The sequence below is a fragment of the Microtus oregoni genome, unplaced genomic scaffold (genome assembly GCF_018167655.1).
Source record: "Microtus oregoni isolate MIOR12 unplaced genomic scaffold, Mior012 000038F_ref0000394, whole genome shotgun sequence".
NCBI classification, from domain to species: domain Eukaryota; kingdom Metazoa; phylum Chordata; class Mammalia; order Rodentia; family Cricetidae; genus Microtus; species Microtus oregoni.
Genome location: NW_024543097.1, coordinates 17,159,423 through 17,180,514, shown reverse-complemented (window position 1 = coordinate 17,180,514; position 21,092 = coordinate 17,159,423).

The following is a 21,092-nucleotide window of genomic DNA, read 5'->3' as shown; positions in this document are numbered from 1 at the left end:
TGCCTCCCGAGTGCTGGGATTAAAGGCGTGCGCCACCAACGCCCGGCCTGCTAAAGTATATTTGTCTGCTTAATAGGTATTTATGCTACCCTCTTATACAGTTATGGACAATGGCAGTAATTAATATCTGATCCCTTGCCAAAATAATAATACTTTTTCAAAGGAATCCATACTTGAGGGTATTTTCTGGAACAAAAACATGGTTGCAAAAGGAATTATATAATAAAACAAGAGCATGCAGTTGTGTTGCAGTGGGAGTTTGGATGCTTTCTGCTAAGTGACATGGGAAACGAACAATGATTAAATTAACTCAGGGTTATCTGTACTAAGCACAGCTTGAGAACCTGGGAAAACTGAGCATAGCTCTAAACCTGTGTAAATGAGGACACCATAGTGTGGATTTTAGCTAAATACTCTGCAAAACTGAAGAATATGCTGCTTGTGTAGTTAGTCACCTATTTTCTGAAAGGTTAAATTCATATGATGTGGCTTTTCCCTTTGAAAATACATGACAGATATCCAACAATCAAAATTTTAATGTAAGGAAGTCAATAAAATTAATCAGATTCAATTTGCACCATCGATAGTTGTAAGATACCCTTTTTAGTTTTTGTTTTCAGTATCTTTTATTTATGGTACATTCACTGAATAATTTACTTTAGGTTTAAATAAAATCTTTATTTTTGGTTTAAAATAGTTTTCTAATTCTAAGAAAATAATAAATGTAAAAATTAATCAAATAACTTATTCAAAGTGCTGGAATCCTGACTTTTTTTTTTACTAAAACATAGTAAAAACAACAATTAAAATTTAAATGAATGAGATGTTCATATTCACTTTCCGTTCTCAAATTCTATGAATTAAGACAATCAGGATATGTTTTAATCAAATGATATGGTCAGTATCTACCTATTATCTCATCATTCAACATTTTACATTCTTTAAGGACGGGAGATTTAGTTTTGGAACAATTCAGTCTAAAATCTGAGTTAACTGACAAAGAAAATATTGGGTGCATATTTTGTTTTCAGTGTGTGTCTCTCAGTTGTGTTAGATATTTTGAAAACAAACAGCCTGGATATTTGAAATGGGCAGACCGGAAGTGAATAGAAAAACTCTAAAAGATAGGATCAAGTATTTTGGTATGTTGAATATGTGAATTACACTGAAGAGTTTACCAGGGAGGTGTGAAAGATTCATGCAGCCCTGAAATTCCATTTTCCTTCTCATTGTGTGAACTCAAATCCCTACTGCATATCAACAGCTCTTTGTTGTTTTTAATTTGTGATAGACAGACATAATTATGACTCTAAAATTACCTCCAAACTCAACTACTGATCATCAAATAAGAATAGACAAGTACCTATTATTGTTTTCTTTTTGTCCATTCCTCATTAGTAAAACCTCCAATGCTATTGTAGTAAATAGAACAGTTTCATGATGCACATGCGCATGACTTTGATCTGACACCATGGAATAGAAATCATATTCAAACTAATCTTGATTTTAACAAGCTGATCAGTAGAGTTCTTTATGCATTTTGCAATCAGTAAGGGTTGGCGTGCAGGCTTCATTTAAAATTTCCTTAAGAAGCATATTTTTTTTTTTTTCCTCAAGTGATTTTCAGTTTTGCAGGGCAATACTTTGTGGGATCAATTTGTGGTCAATGCTGCTCTGTGGATATGATCCTACTGAGAAGTGTTCTCTCTAACTTGCTGCAGGTTGTGTTCCAAGTTAGTTTAAGCGACTTTTCGGGGACAAACTCCAGCTGATTCCACTGTTCTTTCCTGTCTTCCCTTTTTTTGTAATCTTGACCCAAAAACTATTTTAAGTGATATCTGATTTGGCTTCCTGATGTGCTCAAATGTTCACTGACAAAGGATTTTTGAAAGAATGTGTGACTTTCTCTTTCTTTTCTTGAAACCAGATTCTGATGTTGATATTAATGTGAAAGGGTCATCCACAAAGAGACAAAGGACACTCATGTTGCAAGGCTTCTCAGCTCTGCTCCTTTATCTCAGTTGGCGAACTCCAAACCAATGGGATCAAATATCTTCTATCACCTCCTTCCAACATCAGCATCGTGTCATCGTTGGCCTTTAGGCTGTGAGAATTATTCCAAAGGTGTTCCTCTCTCTGTGTAGTCAATCTATTGAAAACTACAGAACTGTGGGTTTGTAGGGCTGAAGGGCATGTTCAGAGGTCAGATTGTCCAACCCCCTTATTTATAGAGTCAGGAAAGAGAGGCCTCTAATGAGTAGGTTATTTGTCCATGGTCATGGACAGAGATATAGGGATGGACAAGAAAGCAGTATTTCTGATTATAGTCTCTTTAGCAATACTTGACTTGAATTCAGGCTGGTTCCCCTTGTTTCCTCAATATCTACCTTCAGCTGGCCTTGTTCAGATTTTAGAAGATCTTCTGATTAAAAAGTAAAATAGATAGATAACAAACTTACTCAGCAAACCACTTGTGATTCAGAGTATCAAATAATTAAGAACCTAAAATATAACAGAATTATTGTCACTGAAAATATCAGGCTGACAATCTGCTATTCATGTCTAAGAGAAATGGTAGTGGGTTTTATTAAAAGAGGGGAGTTTAGTGAAAATGCATGAAAGGTATTAAGTAGTTCACAGTGAAAAGAGTGAATGTTTATTTTCAACCCACGCTATATAACCCTGTTAGATGGGTAGGTGACATAATTTTGTAAGTAGAGTTAGACATTTTAAGTCACCAAACGACTATAATGGAATGAAAATAAAGATGTCCAATTGTTAATTCATTGGAATTAACTTGGAAACAAAATGAGCCATCAAAGTCATATAATGCCATTTGATATAGATGAGATTTTATGAGGACTTATACCCTTTTATATGAATAACATCCTAATTTTCCCCTCTTAGGTATGATATCATTATTGACTACAGACATTATGCCACAGACATGCCAGTCTCTAAGAAGGTTAAATATTATTATCATATTTTACATGTGGGTAGAGAAGAAGTTCAGAGAATCAAAGAAGGCTTTTTTAATACATCATATTGCACAATATATTGCATAGAATAAAATATCACTAAGTTCATGCCGTGCCATGACAGAAGGTAGGTGGTTATCTAATTTTGACTGAAGTGTTTTTCTAATGCAACATATTTTATTAAACAGCTTCCTTAATTTCAATCTAAAATGTTATATTTAGTTCTATAAATTGTGAAAATGCAGTGTCCATATGGGTATTTCCAGCATATACCTGATCATTTTTTTTTATCAATTTCAGATGAAGTGCCAGAAACAGTAAATTAAAAAAACTGTAATTATTTTCTGAAACAGCATCTTTCACATTTTTTTTCCAATTTCTACCTATGAATAATAACAAAGTTGTTTATAATTTATATGCACAGCTCCAACAGGATAGATTGCCATCTGTTAAACTACATACATTTGCTGACACCACTTACCTTCTTCCCTCTTTTTGCTTCTGAGCATTTATTTTTTCTAACATCACCAAAGTAAGTTCTTATGAGACAAACATGTGAAAATAGCATGCCTTTAAAGATGTGCTTCTGTTTTATTTGATAATTTATAGTGGAAAAGCATTTTTATTGAAGCTTCAGGCCTAAGGGATAAACTTGTTTAATTCATTGAGAAAAATGTCTATCTTATTTGTCTTTTAGTAATTGTTTCGTATGAAATACAAAAAGTCTGTAAGTACATTGATGATTTTTTTTTATTTGCTGAGTTTACAACAATTTCAAAAAAAGGTTGCTGTTTCAAAGTTATTGAAATGGCACAGTACTTACTCAATGTTCCTGGGGATGCTTCAGTTTCAGTTTTCTGGAATGTGGTGTATAAGTGAAATCTCTGTGAAAAGAAGTAAACCATTGGGATAATACTAATTGCAATTAATTTGGTGGCAGTTTGTGAAAATCAGTGTCCAACTTAAGTCCTCTTCTTCATAGCCAGCATTTTAAACTAGATATGGGATTATAACACCAATGTATTTGAAGTAAGAATTCATAGGAAAAGTGATAAAAGGAGAGGTCATATTTCCAAGCAAATCCAAGTTTACCTAATGAGAGTCCTTTCCCTAAGGAGAAGGCTGAAGAAAATTCACCTTACCATGAAACTATTGTTCATGTGCTCCTCACTTGACTGGCACAAGAATCCCCATTTTGTGTGAAAATCTAAATCCCTGATAATGTCCAAATAGATATAATGGTGTCCTGCATTACTCTCTGAGTTTGGAAGAGCCTTTGTGCTTGCTTTAACATGAGATTTGCCTTCTAATTTCTAAATCTTTGTCTTGACATTCATAATGATTTTATTTTTGAGCTAATGTTTTGTAACTGAAGTGCAATGTGACAATCTAGTAGATATGAAGGAGGTGCATGTAATCCTAGGACTCTACTATTCTTTGTCATGCATATTAGAAAAAAAATTATTTTTGTCTACAATCAAAGAAGACTGGGAGATCCAGAGCTTGAGAGCTCAGTCAGAGAGGTAAGACTGTTATGTCTATGACTGAACAAACTGGTGGACACTTAGCTCTAAGAGATGTTTGTTCAAATGCCCTTTAGATTATAATTTGTTTCATATGTAAAAACGCCAAGGTTATTGTAAGAAATAAGATAACTGAGAAACTCTATGGCTTTCTTTCTTACTCCTGTTACTTACTATCAAAGTGATTATGAAGAAGGAGTTAAAGAATTGGTATGGTCTTCCATAGAACATTCCATGCCAGTGTTTCCTTGCTTATTTGTAAACCAGTTGTGTAAATTATTGATAGGATGTTGTACACAACAGGAAATAAAATGAAAAGGGAGCAAAGTTATGGAGAATTTCATTGTTCTGGCAACAAGTAAGGAGGTGTAAATAGGTTCAGATTGTGAAATGCAAATTATTTAAATTCAGTGTTCTCATGTGTCTTAACTGTTCTTAATATTGTATTTGAAGATGGCATTAGAAGATATTAAAATGAAGCAAAACTAATAGAAATAATGCATTTTTTTTCTTTAGGTAGATATCAGATTATAAAAAAAAATGTCAGAACAAAGAGACAGAAAAGTACAAAATGCACTTTCACTAAGACAAAAAGGCAACCCACTGGCTGGGAGAAGATCTTCACCAACCCTGCAACAGACAAAGGTCTGATCTCTAAAATATATAAAGAACTAAAGAAACTAGACATTAAAATGCTAATTAACCCAATTAAAAAATGGGGCACTGAACTGAACAGAGAATTCTCAACAGAACTTCAAATGGCCAAAAGACACTTAAGGTCATGCTCAACCTCCTTGGCCATCAGGGTAATGCAAATTAAAACAACTTTGAGATACCATCTTACATCTGTCAGAATGGCTAAAATCAAAAACACCAATGATAGCCTTTGCTGGAGAGGATGTGGAATAAGGGGTACACTCATCCATTGCTGGTGGGAATGCAAACTTGTGCAACCACTATGGAAAGCAGTGTGGCGGTTTCTCGGGAAATTTGGGATCAACCTACTCCACGACCCAGCAATACCACTCTTGGGAATATACCCAAGAGATGTCCTATCATACTACAAAAGTATATGCACAACTATGTTCATAGTAGCATTATTTGTAATAGCCAGAACCTGGAAACAACCTAGATGCCTTTCCATGGAAGAATGGATGAAGAAAGTGTAGAATATATACATATTAGAATACTACTCAGCGGTAAAAAACAATGACTTGAATTTTGGATGCAAATGGATGGAAATAGAAAACACTATCCTGAGTGGGGTAATCCAGACCTAAAAAGATGAACATGGGATGTACTCACTTATAATTGGTTTTTAGCCATAAATATAGGACATTGAGCCTATAATTCGCTATCCTAGAAAAGCTAAATAAGAAGGTGAACCCAAGAAAAACATACAGTTATCCTCCTGGATATTGGAAGTAGACAAGATTGCTAGGCAAAAATTTGGGAACTGGGGGGGGGTGGGATGGGGGAAATGGGAGATGGGGAGATAAAAGTGAGAAGGGTAGGATAGGGAGAGCTTGGGGGAATGGGATAGTTGGGATAATGGAAGGATGGATATGGGACCAGGGAAGTATATATCTTAATTAAGGGAGCTATTTTAGGGTTGGCAAGAGCCTTGACTCTGGAAGGGTTCCCAGGAGTCCAGAGAGATGTACCCAACTAGTTTCTTGGGCAGCTGAGGAGAGAGAGCCTGAAATGGCCCGATCCTATAGCCATACTAACGAATATCTTGCATATCACCATAGAACCTTCATCTGGCGATGGATTGAGATAGAGACAGAAACACACATTGGCGCAATGGACTGAGCTCCCAAGGTCCAAATGAGGAACGGAAGGAGGGAGAATATGAGCAAGGAAGTCAAGACCGCGAGGGGGGCACCCACTTACTGAGACGGTGGGGCTGATCTATTAGGAGATGACCAAGGCCAGCTGGACGGGGACTGAAAATGCATGGGATAAAACTAGACTCTCTGAATATGATGGACAATGAGACCTGCTGAGAAGCCAAGGACAATGGCACTGAGTTTTTTTTTTTTTCTTTTTTTATTGAGAAAAGGAGAAAAAAAAAAAAACAAGTTTCCACCTCCTCCCAGCCTCCCATTTCCCTCCCCCTCCTCCCACCCTACACCCCCTCCTCCCACCCTTCTCCCCCTCCCCCCACTCCTTTCCCCCTCCCTCTCCAGTCCAAAGAGCAGTCAGGGTTTTCTGCCCTGTGGTAAGACCTAGGACCTCCCACCTCCGTCCGATGGAGGTGGCACTGAGTTTTGATCCTACTGCATGAACTGGCTTTGTGGGAGCCTATTGGGTTTGGGTGCTCACCTTCCTAGACCTGGATGGAAGGGGGAGGACCTTGGATTGCCCACAGAGCAGGGAACCCTGACTGCTCTTTTGACTGAAGAGGGAGGGGGAGGGGAGTGGGGTATGGGGGGGGCAGGGAGGCGGGGAGGAGGCGAAAATTTTTAATAAAAAAATTTAATAAAAAAAGAAAAGGGTGGGGATAAAACAAAAACAAAAACAAAAAACGAGTAAAAGTAGAGTTTCCCAAAGTTCCAACACCCAAGATGACAAAAATAAATCTGAGTTGAAACTTGATGGATTTTGTCACAAAGCTACAGAGGTTTTGCAATTTTTACAGGCAAGTAAGTTTTTTCCATTAATATCCTTCAACTTTTGAAAGAAACAGATTTCTTTGTATTTCCTAGAATGTACAAGAATGTGTAGGTTGTTTGTTTTAAGACGAAAATGTAAAGCTATGGTTTGCAAACTTCTTTCATTTGTAGATTCCAATAAAGTTGTTAAAGAAAATTTTAAAAAAAGAAAAGTACAAAATGACGTTTGTATTTTAGTAGTTAGTGCCACTTTTCATGAACGTTTGAAGCATAAACCCTCATATTTTTCATCTATCTTCTCACTTAACATAACTACTCTTCCAGTTCTTCTGGAGCAGTAGCTCTCATCCTTCCTACACTTTAATACACTTCCCTACTTACTGACCCATAAAATTATTTTCATCCCTAGTTCATAACTGTAATTTTGCTACTGTTATGAATAGAAATGTAAATATCTGTATTATCGGATGGAATTAGGTGACCCTATGAAAGGAACATTTGACACTCAATGGGGTTGCAACTCACAGGTTAAGAGCTGCTGATCTAGAGTGGGATCAATCTCTGAAACAAGGTATTATTTAGGAAATCACAGGACCTAGTTTGCATAGTGTAATTAGCTAACTACTGAAATATGCCCATTGGCTTTAGTTCCTTTTCTATGTATATAACTATCTTTACAGCATTGTAAAGATAATCACGGTGGTATAAAAAATTCTTTTGGATATATTTCTGTAAGTATCTGAATATCTTCCGTCTTCAGAATGTACTGGCCTGTGACTAAAATACTCATCCTTATGCCCATATCTAATTGCAGTTCTCACATCTCAACTAAAATTTTATTTTTACAGAAGACAGAAAATAATATATCGATAACTAGTCAATATGGAGAAAATAAGAGAGTGTTCCCAGCCATAAATGAAAAATCTATAACACAGGTACTGTGTGTATGGTTGAGGTAGCATCATGAAAGAACAGGTGGAAATATTGTATTAGCCTAACGACTGCTGTGTGATATTTTTTTGACGATTGTTGACAGTATTGGTCCTATGAATGCTCAGTGATAAGACTGTCTACATATACCTGCAAAGACCACATGTGCCCACGTTGTCACCAAGAATGGAGGAGAATTTCACAAGGTTCCAAGTTTAGATGAAGAGCTACTGGCTGGCAATGTATTCTATGAGAGGGAGAAAACATTTTGGGGATGTTTTATTGCTTTTGATGTTATCACTGTCTTTTTTTTTTTTTAGTAATATAATCTTAATCCTAAGGGTCAGTCCAGAGCATATAAGAACAAGGGCAAAATTGACTGTAACTGACTGTTGTACTCGTGTGTGTGTGTGTGTGTGTGTGTGATAAATATACAGGAAGAAATATTGACTCCAAGAATTAATGTGGGCACCAGAGAAGTTGTAGGGGAGAGTGGAAGAAAATGGTAAAACACAAAGTATTTATGAAATCCTTAAAAATAAAATGATGGACATATATCACTATAGGATTGTTATATCCTATTAAGTAAAATAGCTTTTAACTAATTCAGTATTATTGTGTCTATACACACGTGTATGTGTGTGTGTGTCTGTGTGTGAGCATGTATGTGTAGGAAGGCATTTTACAAATGGGATCAGGGAGAGAGTTTCCTCCTCTTGTTATTCTATGAATCCAGAGATAAATCAAGGCCATTAAGGTTACATAGTAAGTGCCTTTCCCCACTCTCTAACTCCAAATTGAGCAACTTTGACAAGAAGAATAAGTTAAAATAAGCAAATAAGTAAGTAAGTAAGTAAATAAATACACTGATGGGAAGACACCCAGTTTCCCGCTCAGCATTCCTTAGCATGAAAAGGTGGAGGACTCCCACAGGCCCACCCTATGCCTCGCAACCCGAGCTGAATGAAGACACCCCCAGATCTTTGAGTCTTCTCAAGGGTCCAGACACATGGTCACCATTATGATGAACAAATATATGGTTGGAAAATGGGAGAGAAGGTGAATTAGAGCAGTTGGTGTGCTGTGTAGAGAAGCAGAACTGAAGAAGTGAAGACAACAAGGGATTGATTGATGTGGAAGTCTTGTGTTGCCACTGGGGGCCATGGTGATATCCAGGCCCAGGCTGCTGCTGAGGGTCATGTCTGGATCCTTGGATCTACCACAGCCAGGGTCTATATGGATGTCCATGGCCTATATTGCCACAACAAAGATAACATTGATACCTGAATTCTAGTCTCCCACCTAAGGCTAGGGTTTTCAATGAAGACCATGCTGCTGCAGATGCCATGCCAATCTGAGAGGTGTTCACTGTCACCTGAGACTATGGTGACATTGGGGATTCTTGTTACTGCCAAGAACCATGTCTGGATTCATGGTTCTACTGCACCTGGGGTCTGTATTTATATCTGTGGCTATTGTTACCACTGGGAGCCATGTGAACCATTCATGTTAAAATTTGGGAGCCTTAATAAGTCAGCCCAACTCTTTTCTGGAACCAGAGCTGGCTCCTCCCCTTGCCAGCGCTTGGAGATCTGGCCCTGTACTTGGAAGAGTTGGCCTTTTCCCTTATAGGAGAACTGACTTGATGACATGATCTCAGGAGAGCTGGCTCTGCCCCTTGACTGGAGGAGGTGTCTCCAGTGGAGGCTCCTACTGACCAACTCCGCTACTACCTAGGCTTCTCTCTTTTCAGTGCTTTGAATTTGAATTGAATCTATGACCTTCTAGTATACAGTGAAGTGACTTTTCCTGGGAAACTATAGCCATAGGATCTTCATGACTCAGGGCAACAGCAGAATATCTGAGAGATGTTTCAGTGAGGACCTGTTGAATTACGGAGCGGCGGGCTGTGTCCTGCCACCCGGCTAGCTTTACCCGAAATAATTACACGGAAACTGTATTCTTTTAAACACTGCCTGACCCATTAGTTTCAGTTTCTTATTGGCTAGCTTTTACATATTGATCTAACCCATTTCTATTAATCTGTGTAGCCCACGAGCTGGCTTACCAGGAATGATCTTAACCTGCGTCTGTCTGGAGTGGGAGAATCATGGCGACTCCTTGACTCAGCTTCTTTCTCCCAGCATTCTGTTCTGTTTACTCCACCCACCTAAGGGTTGGCCTATCAAATGGGTCTAGGCAGTTTCTTTATTAATAAGAAATCATTCCCACATCATTTCCCCTTTTTCTGTTTAAACAAAAAAGAAAGGCTTTAACTTTAACATAGTAAAATTACATATAGCAAAACAGTTATCAAGCAAGAATTACAGTTACAATATTTATATCTATTTTATCTTTTATCATAACTAAGGAAAACTATAACTATCTATTCATTCTTCAACTCCATCAAAGACTCCAGAAGGATATAATACTACCTAAGTAAACAAGAAATAAGAAAACTCTAGAAATGACAGAGACATCTCGCTGCCTGGACAGTCACCCAAAGTTCTTTTGTACCGTTGGGGCATCCATCTTCAGCCTTCAGGCCCAAAGTATCCAGCAGACATTTCCATGAAGCAGGAAATTCCAAAGACGGTTCAGTCACTATCTGCTGTGTCCTGCAGAATGTCTCGCAGACTCTTTCATGAGTCATGAACCCCGAAAGACCATCTCACCTTTAGGCAAGTTCAGCAGTCCTCTCTCTGCAGGTTCTCTGTGTCCATTTTATGCAACAGTCCAGGCAAGAGCAGTTTCTTGCCCAAATGGCTATCCAACTCCATAAGGATCCTCTTCGATGCCCATCTTCCTCTCGAAGTAGATTGGTGCCACCAGGAGCAGGTATGTCTCATTGTCATGAAAAGTCCTAAGTTATTAAAACATTAAATGCCATATTCTGCAGTCTTTGAAAGATATGAAGAATGTCTATCTAACTGAAATGTATCTCTATATATCTAGAAAATCTAACTAACATGACTACAAGATTGACTATTATTGATGATTAACCATTAACCTATATTTTTTAATTATACATTACATTTTTAAATGAACTACACAATCACAATACCTTAATCAAGATCAGAAATACATATACATATAACAAAATTGACTGTAAAATCCACACCAATGCAAATTACTCATACCTATATCATTTCCCCCTTTAAATGTAAAAGAACATTTACAAACAATATTTTGGGAACATGGGCGCAGTTTTTTCTCTCCAAACTGCTTCCTGCTGAATGGGGGCGCTGTTAATCAGATCATTTAGGGTGTAACCTGTGTGTCAGGTTTATCTCAGTTGCCAGTTGAGTAAAGTAATTTTTTGATGGTGTTCACAGGAACTTTTCAGGAGGTCGTGGTCTATCATACCAAATTGGGATAGAAGAAATCCACAGGGTCTGGTCCTCTGTGAAAACAAAAGAAGACCCTTTCCAAAGTATCATATCCTTAGACCCAAATTTTGAAATCGTAATACCTTTATATCCATTCTGGTTTAGCTTGGCAGCCCATGTAATGAAATGTCTGTCTGTACTTAGCTCCTTTACAGTCAAAAATTTTAAAGAAAACACAATGTACATAATCCAGACTCTCTGTGAATTTTCCATTTTTACGTGGCTTATTTTTTTTTATTTCTTTTAATCTCTTAACTATCTGTACTCTGTCTCTTTAAAGACTTTACCTTTTTTTTTTTAAAACCATTAACTTTATTCTCTATATTGTTTTCTTCTCTCTCTCAAGCCTACGTACACTCATCCAACACTGTGGTCTTTTATGTCTGAATCTGTTTTATTGTGAATCTGTAACATTTTTTTTACTATCCAGGAGCATTTTTTAAAATGTTAAGCAGTTCTTAAAAACTTAAGTTGCACCATGTACAGGTAATACGGTACCGCCTGTGTCCTGCCCAGTTGAAACCTTAAATGCGCTGTTTTAATGGTAATTACGGTAGTTTCTGCCTGAGACCAGCACAGTTCAGCATGGCAGAGCTGAGCCAAGCCGCTCCTGCCTCAGAGCCATTTGGTGCCCCTGAGCCACACACAGTTCCAGGCACACAGCAGTCCACATTGCCATCAAGCAAGCCGTAGAGCTTTACTCCAAATGTTCCATTTAAAAGTTCTGTCTCCCACAGGAGCCAGACAGAGATCGTAATGGCGGCACAGCCCAGAAAGCCAGCATTTTAAAACAGCCAGTTTTTTCCTGCTGCTGAGTCAGGACAATTTCTCTCTGTGGCACGCCATCCACAAACAGCAAAAAGCTATCTTTTCCTTATTTTTAAGCCTTTTTAGGTTTTTAAGTGGATTTAGCCCACTCTGTTGTAGTACGGAGCTGCGGGCTGTGTCCTGCCACCCGGCTAGCTTTACCCGAAATAATTACACGGAAACTGTATTCTTTTAAACACTGCCTGACCCATTAGTTTCAGTTTCTTATTGGCTAGCTTTTACATATTGATCTAACCCATTTCTATTAATCTGTGTAGCCCACGAGCTGGCTTACCAGGAATGATCTTAACCTGCGTCTGTCTGGAGTGGGAGAATCATGGCGACTCCTTGACTCAGCTTCTTTCTCCCAGCATTCTGTTCTGTTTACTCCACCCACCTAAGGGTTGGCCTATCAAATGGGTCTAGGCAGTTTCTTTATTAATAAGAAATCATTCAAGGGTTGGCCTATTAAATGGGTCTAGGCAGTTTCTTTATTAATAAGAAATCATTCCCACATCAAGGACCCAGTATTGATCATCTTAGCATGTGCCATGAGTGTGTTTACTCTGATTCTCAACACTTACTCTTAGATTTTTTTTTACCTTTAAAAAAATTTATTTTATTATTATTCTTTCCTTTAATTTACATACTGACCATTTTCCCCTCCCTCCCTTCCTCCCATTAACCCACACACACTCCTATCTACTCCCATTTCCATCCACTTCCCTTCTGTCTCCATTCAGAAAGGAAAAGGCCTCTCATTGACTTGAACAAAGTATGGCACATCAAGTTGAGGTAGGCCCTAGCTCCTCCCCTCTTCATAAAGACTGTGTAAGGTAATCTAGCACAGGAAACTGGTTCCCAAATGCCAGCAAAGCACCATGGACATCTCCAGCCAGGGTTTTTTTATATTGTTTACAGTTACATGTATTCACTTTTACATAGTTTACTATGGTATAGCTTTTAAAGTCTGTTTAAATTCTTTATAAATATTGAAATACTGAGTTGTTGAAACATTTTTAAAATATGTCTATTAATTCTTACAAAATGATAATTTAGAATAACCTCAAAGCCAGAGACAGTATGAAGCCATTGTGGGAATTGCCTTCATTTTGGTGCTTTTCTTTCTTAACAGAGACAAAACAGGAGATTTAGAGTTTACTGGTTAATCCTAATAGAGTAAAATTATTAAACATGTTGTTGCACAAATTCTACATTTGAGACTATCCACAAATACAACAGCCCTTTAAAAATGTCTTTTGGAGGTTTGTAAAATGACTCAGTTGGTAAGGCATTTACTGTAAATAGAGGCACACCTGAGTTAGAGTTCCAGATTCCAGAAAGCCCGATGTGGGAAAGTATGCTTTTAATCCTAGTGCGAGAAAGAGGGACTACAAAAATCATGAGGGCTTGATGTCGAGGTTAGCCAAATTAGGAAGCTTCAGGTTCTCTGAGAGACCTATCTCATGAAGTAAGATGGGAGTGATAGAGGAAGACTGTTAACTTTCATTGCTAAACTCCACATGTCCATGTGAATACGTAAACGCCAGTCCATGTAACTGGCGTAAACGAATGCAGACAGATTGTAAAAATATATACAGCTTTAATGGAGAAATAGACTTACAGAACCACTGTTCCTGCGGAGACCAGGAAAGCAGAAGCAGTGGCTGGGAGCATGCTTGCCAAATTTATAGGCAAACATTAGCCTGAGGCGAACACGCCCCCTAAGGGGCGGGACTTATCCCTACAAATGCATGTACCCACATATACAATCATTGTCTTGAAGAGTACACTAAAAAGGAATGCTCCCCAAAGTATATTCCTTGTCTACATATCAAATATACACATGAACATTCGTGCGAAAGAGTTGGTTGAGTAAACAATAACATGTGGTTTATACACACACTACTACTCTTCTAGGTCAATAATCTATAAAAAAGGATGTAAAAGTAAGTTTAAAAAGACTCACTAGGAACGAATAAATAAGGTTAAAATCTCCATTTTATAACAACCTATAGATGAATATTCAAGACTGATGAAAGCCAGTTTGTTCTTGAATGGTGACCATCAATCACCAAGAATCTCAAAGCATAGGCATTTCTCAGCTTTCACAGACTGAAGCAAGCAATTTATTTGGGCTGTTTTCCTTCACCAAAACTTATAGCAAATACATCCTTACTTTCACTTTTTTTTCCTTTTCATTAATCTCTCATGAAATAATATTAAGATTTTTGTAAGTATAGTTTGATGACTATAATCAACTAGGGATCTTAAAGTTTTATTGTGCTGTTGTTTGGTTTTTACAAGAGTATCTCATCTTCCCAAATTTGCTCTGTAGCCAAATATAACCTTGAACTTCATATCCTCTGGCATGTACTCAATGAGCATTGGTTATAAGAATGCACGACTATGCCCGCTTCAAATAACTTTAAAGTTTACAATATAATAATGTTTCAGAATATTTAATCACACTATGACATCCTGAGAGTGTGCTAATAAAGTTAAGCTTGAATCACGGGATGAGTCATCAAGTAGTTGACTAAAATATTCATAGAGGTTAGGGAAGACCCAGGATATGGAAACAAAGGCATAGGAATGAGTCAGAAGGACTTAGAGATTTGAGTGATTTTTGTGGTCCTTCTTTGGCCTGATAAGCATGGAGAGAAGGTCAGCTGGTCACTCCTCTGTTTGCTTGTTTGAAGTAGGGGTTTTCCTCCCAATATCTGACTCCTGGAACTTCATTCATAATAGAACTAAGGTAATACAACATGATTCTGTAAAGATGTCGGTGTTACTTAATATCTTAGATTAATAGCTTCTTCTCCATGTACTATTGGCTAAGATATACAACAGAGACTTTATTAAGAAATGGTTTATGCAAATAGCTTTTCTATATATACATGTGTATTTATATATAATTATTGATTCGAGGTTAAACATAAGATCATGTCAAAAGTTGAAAGAATTTTACCATTCAATAATTTAAAATAGCATACTACTTATTTTATGTCAACCATGTATTTTTGAGAATTGCATATATGCATATCTACATATACTATGTAGATATGAAGCACATACTTATGCTAAAAATCCTAGCAATTATTTTAGTGCTGAATTGTTCCAAAGGCTAGACAAGGCATTTTGTAAAGGGGATAGAAGATAAACATTGTGGGTAAAAATTTATTATGAATAGCTAAGATCTACATTATGAATTGACACATTCATTATTGTGCTCCTCATTCCGTCAAGAAAACCTCCCCCAAACCATATTAGTTGCCATTTTATACCTATAGGTCTATTAAGATTGAAGGCAAACACATTGACCTTGCAAACGGTTTGCATAAACTTTTTCCTTGTTAATAAGAAGTGCATATATATGTTCAGAATTATTCCAGGAAGAAGGAGATCTGCATATGTGTCATTAATCACTGTATTACATTTATACATGGAATAAGGAAAACATGAACATATGAAGCACTGCATAAAAGGAAAACATCTTTATGTTTTCAGTATGTCCCATTAAGAGTTACTTTAGTAATATATACATAAAGGACACTCAATATAGTTCTATTTATATGACTATTGTTCAATATAATTTTTATATGAGATTTTATGCATATTGAGAATGTATGAGTTCAATATATTTTGTATATATTAAACAACTCATTTTCCCATCATCTATAATGACTTTCTAGGATTTTCTACTTTTGTTTTCATGCTGGTAAGGAAACCCAGTCCTTCACCTGCCAGGTAATCACCATGCTGCATCCATAAACCTAAGAAAAAAATTTAATCATATGTGTATTGTTTCATGCATCAGATTCTCAAATTTTAATATTATTGCAACTTCCCATTTTATACTGTAAGCAAATAAATATTCTAAGTATTGGAAATAATTAATTACAAGTATCATAAACTTATATTTAGGTTAAAAGTTCAAAAATTCCTTTTGAATTTTAAAAAAGCATGGTGTCTTGGGCTGAAATGTTGTCCTAGTTTTTTCTATAAAATAAAAAATGACAGCAAAGAGCCCTCTGTGTTCCCTGTCATCATGACCCTGACCCGTTTTTCCCAACAACATTTAACTATATTGGCTATATATTTACTCCATATCTATTAAAAACAAAGGACTATGGGTAGCAATATTGACACATGAATCATGAGAAGCTCTCATCTACCCTTTCTCATTTGTGCTGACAGTTGTAAAAAGTTGTTGTTGTCATAGGCAGAGACAACTCTACAGGCACACAGGGAACAGATTTGTGCTATAATAATAGCAAGGTGCCACTTTTAAAAAATACTTTTCAGCTTAGGGCTACATTTAAGCCTACAGGTACAGTTCATGAAACTCATAACGTGGGAAAGTGAGTGCTGATAGTGAATCTGAGAGTCTCCAGGGGAAGAGACTAGGAGATATTGTTATCATTATCACCATCTTGCTAACTGAATCACAGTTACAGCCCTGGTTATTACACCTAAGGGAGTGACTTACTGCCCTCTAGGTTGAAATAAAGGGTTCAATGAGATTCTTCTATTGTAGGAAGGTGGAACAAATTTCTGGACACACAATAGAGAAGGCACTCTATTCAATTTCGGTCCTGTAAAAATAAAGACCTAAATTAATCTGAATATTCAGTCCTCAGGTGGCCCATATAAACCAACTAAGCATACATTTCAAGTAAGCTGAATGAGGGTGGATAGTCTATCTAGACATGGACTCATTCTTTCTTCTAAATATTTATTGTCCTATTTTTATAGAAACACAGGAACAAAAACAAAGTGAGACAGGCAAGAAGATTTTGCACAAAAGCAAAGCTACCCCCGAAAATGAAAGGATACTATGGTGTTGGAGATGTCAGCATACTTTATCTCTTGGTTAATATGCAAAGTTGTAAGATGCCATTGAAGTGATTCAGTCTAATAAAGTGAAAGTAATATAGATGAAAACGGCTTGCATTTTTATTGACTTATAAACATTAAGGTTTAAATGGAGACTTCTTTTCACACTCTGTAGACAGAATGAGTGTTGTAGGTTTAGTATCTTAGGAAGAAACTAAATTGCATGCTACATTTGAACCTGAAAGATAAAATGGTCACCATGTTTTGATGATGAATAATTGAGCAGGCTGACGATGTTCTATTTTGCTCACAAATTGTGCTTGCCCATCATTTTCCTGTTGTAAATTATTTCATTTCTTCATTGTATTACTTTTTTCTGATTATTATCCTAATATAATGTAAGCAGAAATTAGTGAATGCCTTTTCTTTTTACTTAATACAAGTGTAGGATAGTAAGAAAAAAATGGCAACTCCCCACTGAGCCATCATGTGGCAACTTACAGAATTGCCATAGTGTGGAAAGTGGTTAAAAGATAAACATGTCGGCCATCCTACAGGGGCTATACTGCCCAAACCCCCTCTCTCTTCCTATCCCACTCAGCTTACATCCAGATCCCCACACCCCCTGTCTCCCTCCCTCCTTTGGGGCATAGCGCCTCCCTGCCCAGCCTGCTAGGGCGCTGGGACCGAATCTGAACCGGGAGGACATAGGGGTGGCTGGTAGCTCCTTTGTTCCCATAGCCTGCCCGCAGCGAGCAGGGTGGGCCCTTTGTTCGCGAGCTAACCAAGCAGCATAGAGTTTCGTTCTGGGCACCGAGTGAAACATCATTGTGGAGAAACATCTCTGGGGAGTGACATCACTGGGAAGGTACATCAGTGGGCAAGAAGTCCTGATCCTATAAAAGAAGATCCAAAGGGGAGTATTGGGAGGAAGAGATGGGCAGATGCCAATGCAGGAATTCTCCCAACAATCTGAAAAACAACACGAAACCACCAGAAGCCAGTGACCCCACAACAGGAGGACATGAACACCTTAATCAAGAAGAAGTAGAAAAAACTGACTTCATGAAAGTGATTGACACCCTTAAACAGCATATAAAAAACGCCCTTATAGAAATGGATGAGAAGTATAATAGAAAGTTCGAGGAATTGAGTAAATCAGTGAATGATACCCTAGGAAACCAAGGAAAAACAAGCAGATAAAGGAAACAGTTCATGACTTGAAAACTGAAATGGAGGCAAAGAAGAAAACACAAACAGAGGGCCGACTGGACATGGAAAATCTAGGTAAATGAATAGAGACTACAGAATCACGTATAACCAGCAGAATACAAGAGATAGAAGAAAGAATCTCAGATTCTGAGGATAACATAGAGAAAATAAACACTCTGATCAAAGAAAACAGCAAGTCCAACAAACTCTCATCACAAAACATTCAGGAAATATGGGACACAATAAAAAGACCAAACCTAAGAATAATTGGAGTAGAAGAAGGAGAAGAAGTGCAGCTCAACGGTACAGAAAATATACTTAATAAAATTATAGAAGAAAACTTTCCCAACCTGAAGACAGATGTACCTATGAAGGTTCAAGAGGCATACAGAACACCAAATAGGCTGGATCAAAAGAAAACATCCCCTCGCCATATAATAATCAAAACACAAAATATACAGAATAAAGAAAGAATATTAAGAGCCGCAAAGGAAAAAGGCCAAGTTACTTATAAAGGTAAACCTATCAGACTTACACCTGACTTCTCTATGGAAACCATGAAAGCCAGAAGGTCCTGGATAGATGTTCTCCAAAAACTAAGAGACCACGGATGCAAGCCCAGACTACTATATCCAGCCAAACTTTCATTCACTATAAATGGAGAAAACAAAATTTTCCAGGATAAAAACAAATTTAAACAATACGTAGCCACAAATCCAGCCTTACAGAAAATAATAGAAGGAAAATCACTAACCAAGGAGTCCAACAATGACCACAATAACTCAGACATCTAGAGACTCTTCACCAGCGCAAATCAAAGAAGGAAAACACACAAACCCTACTACTTAAAAAGTGACCGGAGTTAACAACCACTGGTCATTAATATCAATGGGCTCAACTCACCTATAAAAAGGCACAGGCTAAGAGATTGGATAAGAAAACAGGATCCAACATGCGGCTGTCTACAAGAAACACACCTCAACCACAAAGACAGGCACCTACTCAGAGTAAAGGGCTGGGAAAAGGCTTATCAAGCAAATGGACCTAAGAAACAAGCAGGGGTGGCCATACTAATTTCTAACAAAGTTGACTTCAAACTTAAATCAATCAGAAGAGATGGAGAGGGACATTTTATACTCATAACAGGAACAATTCATCAGGAAGAAGTCTCAATCCTGAATATCTATGCCCCTAATATAAAAGCACCCACGTACGTAAAAGAAACATTTCTAAAACTCAAGGCAGCCATCAAACCGCACACACTAATAGTAGGAGACTTCAACACTCCTCTCTCACCAATGGACAGGTCAATCAGACAGAAACCAAACAGAGAAATCAGAGAATTAATGAAGGTAATGAAGCAAATGGACTTAACAGACATCTATAGATTATTCCACCCAAAGAGGAAAGAATATACCTTCTTCTCTGCAGCTCATGGAACCTTCTCGAAAATTGACCACATACTTGGTAACAAAGTGAACTTACACAGTTACAAAAAAATATTAGTAACCACCTGTGTCTTATCAGATCACCATGGATTAAAGTTAGAATTCAACAACAATGCTACCCCCAGAAAGCCTACAAACTCATGGAAACTGAACAGTTATCTACTGAACCATACCTGCATTAAGGAAGAAATAAAGAAAGAAATTACAGTCTTCCTTGAATTCAATGAAAATAAAGAAACAACATACTCGAACTTATGGGACACTATGAAAGCAGTCCTGAGAGGAAAGTTCATAGCACTAAGTGCCCACCTAAAGAAAACAGAGAAAGCACATATTGGAGACTTAACAGCCCACTTGAAAGCTCTAGAAAAAAAAAGAAGCAGACTCACCTAGGAGGAGTAGAAGACTGGAAATAATCAAATTGAGGGCTGAAATCAACAAAATAGAAACACAGAATACAAGCCAAAGAATCAATGAAACAAAAAGCTGGTTCCTGGAGAAAATCAACAAGATAGATAAACCCCTATCCAAACTAATCAAACGAAAGAGAGAGAACACGCAAATTAATAAGATCAGAAATGAAAAGGGGGACATAACCACAGACACAGAGGAAATTCAGAGAGTCATTAGATCTTAATACAAAAGCCTATATGCCACAAAACTGGAAAATGTAAAAGAAATGGACGCTTTTTTAGATAAATACCATTTACCAAAACTAAACCAGGACCAGGTGAACAATCTAAACAGACCTGTAAGTCGTGAAGAATTAGAAGCTGTTATCAAAAACCTCCCTAGCAAAAAAAGCCCAGAACCAGATGGTTTCAATGCAGAATTCTACCAGAACTTCCAAGAAGACCTAATACCTATACTCCTTAATGTATTCCACAATATAGAATCAGAAGGGTCATTACCAAATTCCTTTTATGAAGCCACAATTACTCTGATACCAAAACCACTCAAAGACTCAACCAGGAAAGAGAACTACAGGCCAATCTCACTCATGAATATCGACGCAAAAATCCTCAACAAAATACTGGCAAATCGAATCCAAGAACACATCCGAAAAATTATCCATTATGATCAAGTATGCTTCATTCCTCAGATGCAGGGCTGGTTCAACATACGAAAATCTATCAATGTAATCCAGCATATAAATAAACTGAAAGAAAAAAACCATATGATCATTTCATTAGATGCTGAAAAGGCATTTGACAAAATTCAACACCCCTTTATGATAAAAGTCTTGGAGAGATTAGGGATACAAGGGTCATACCTAAATATAATAAAAGCTATATACAGCAAGCCGACAGCTAACATCAAATTAAACGGAGAGAAACTCAAAGCCATC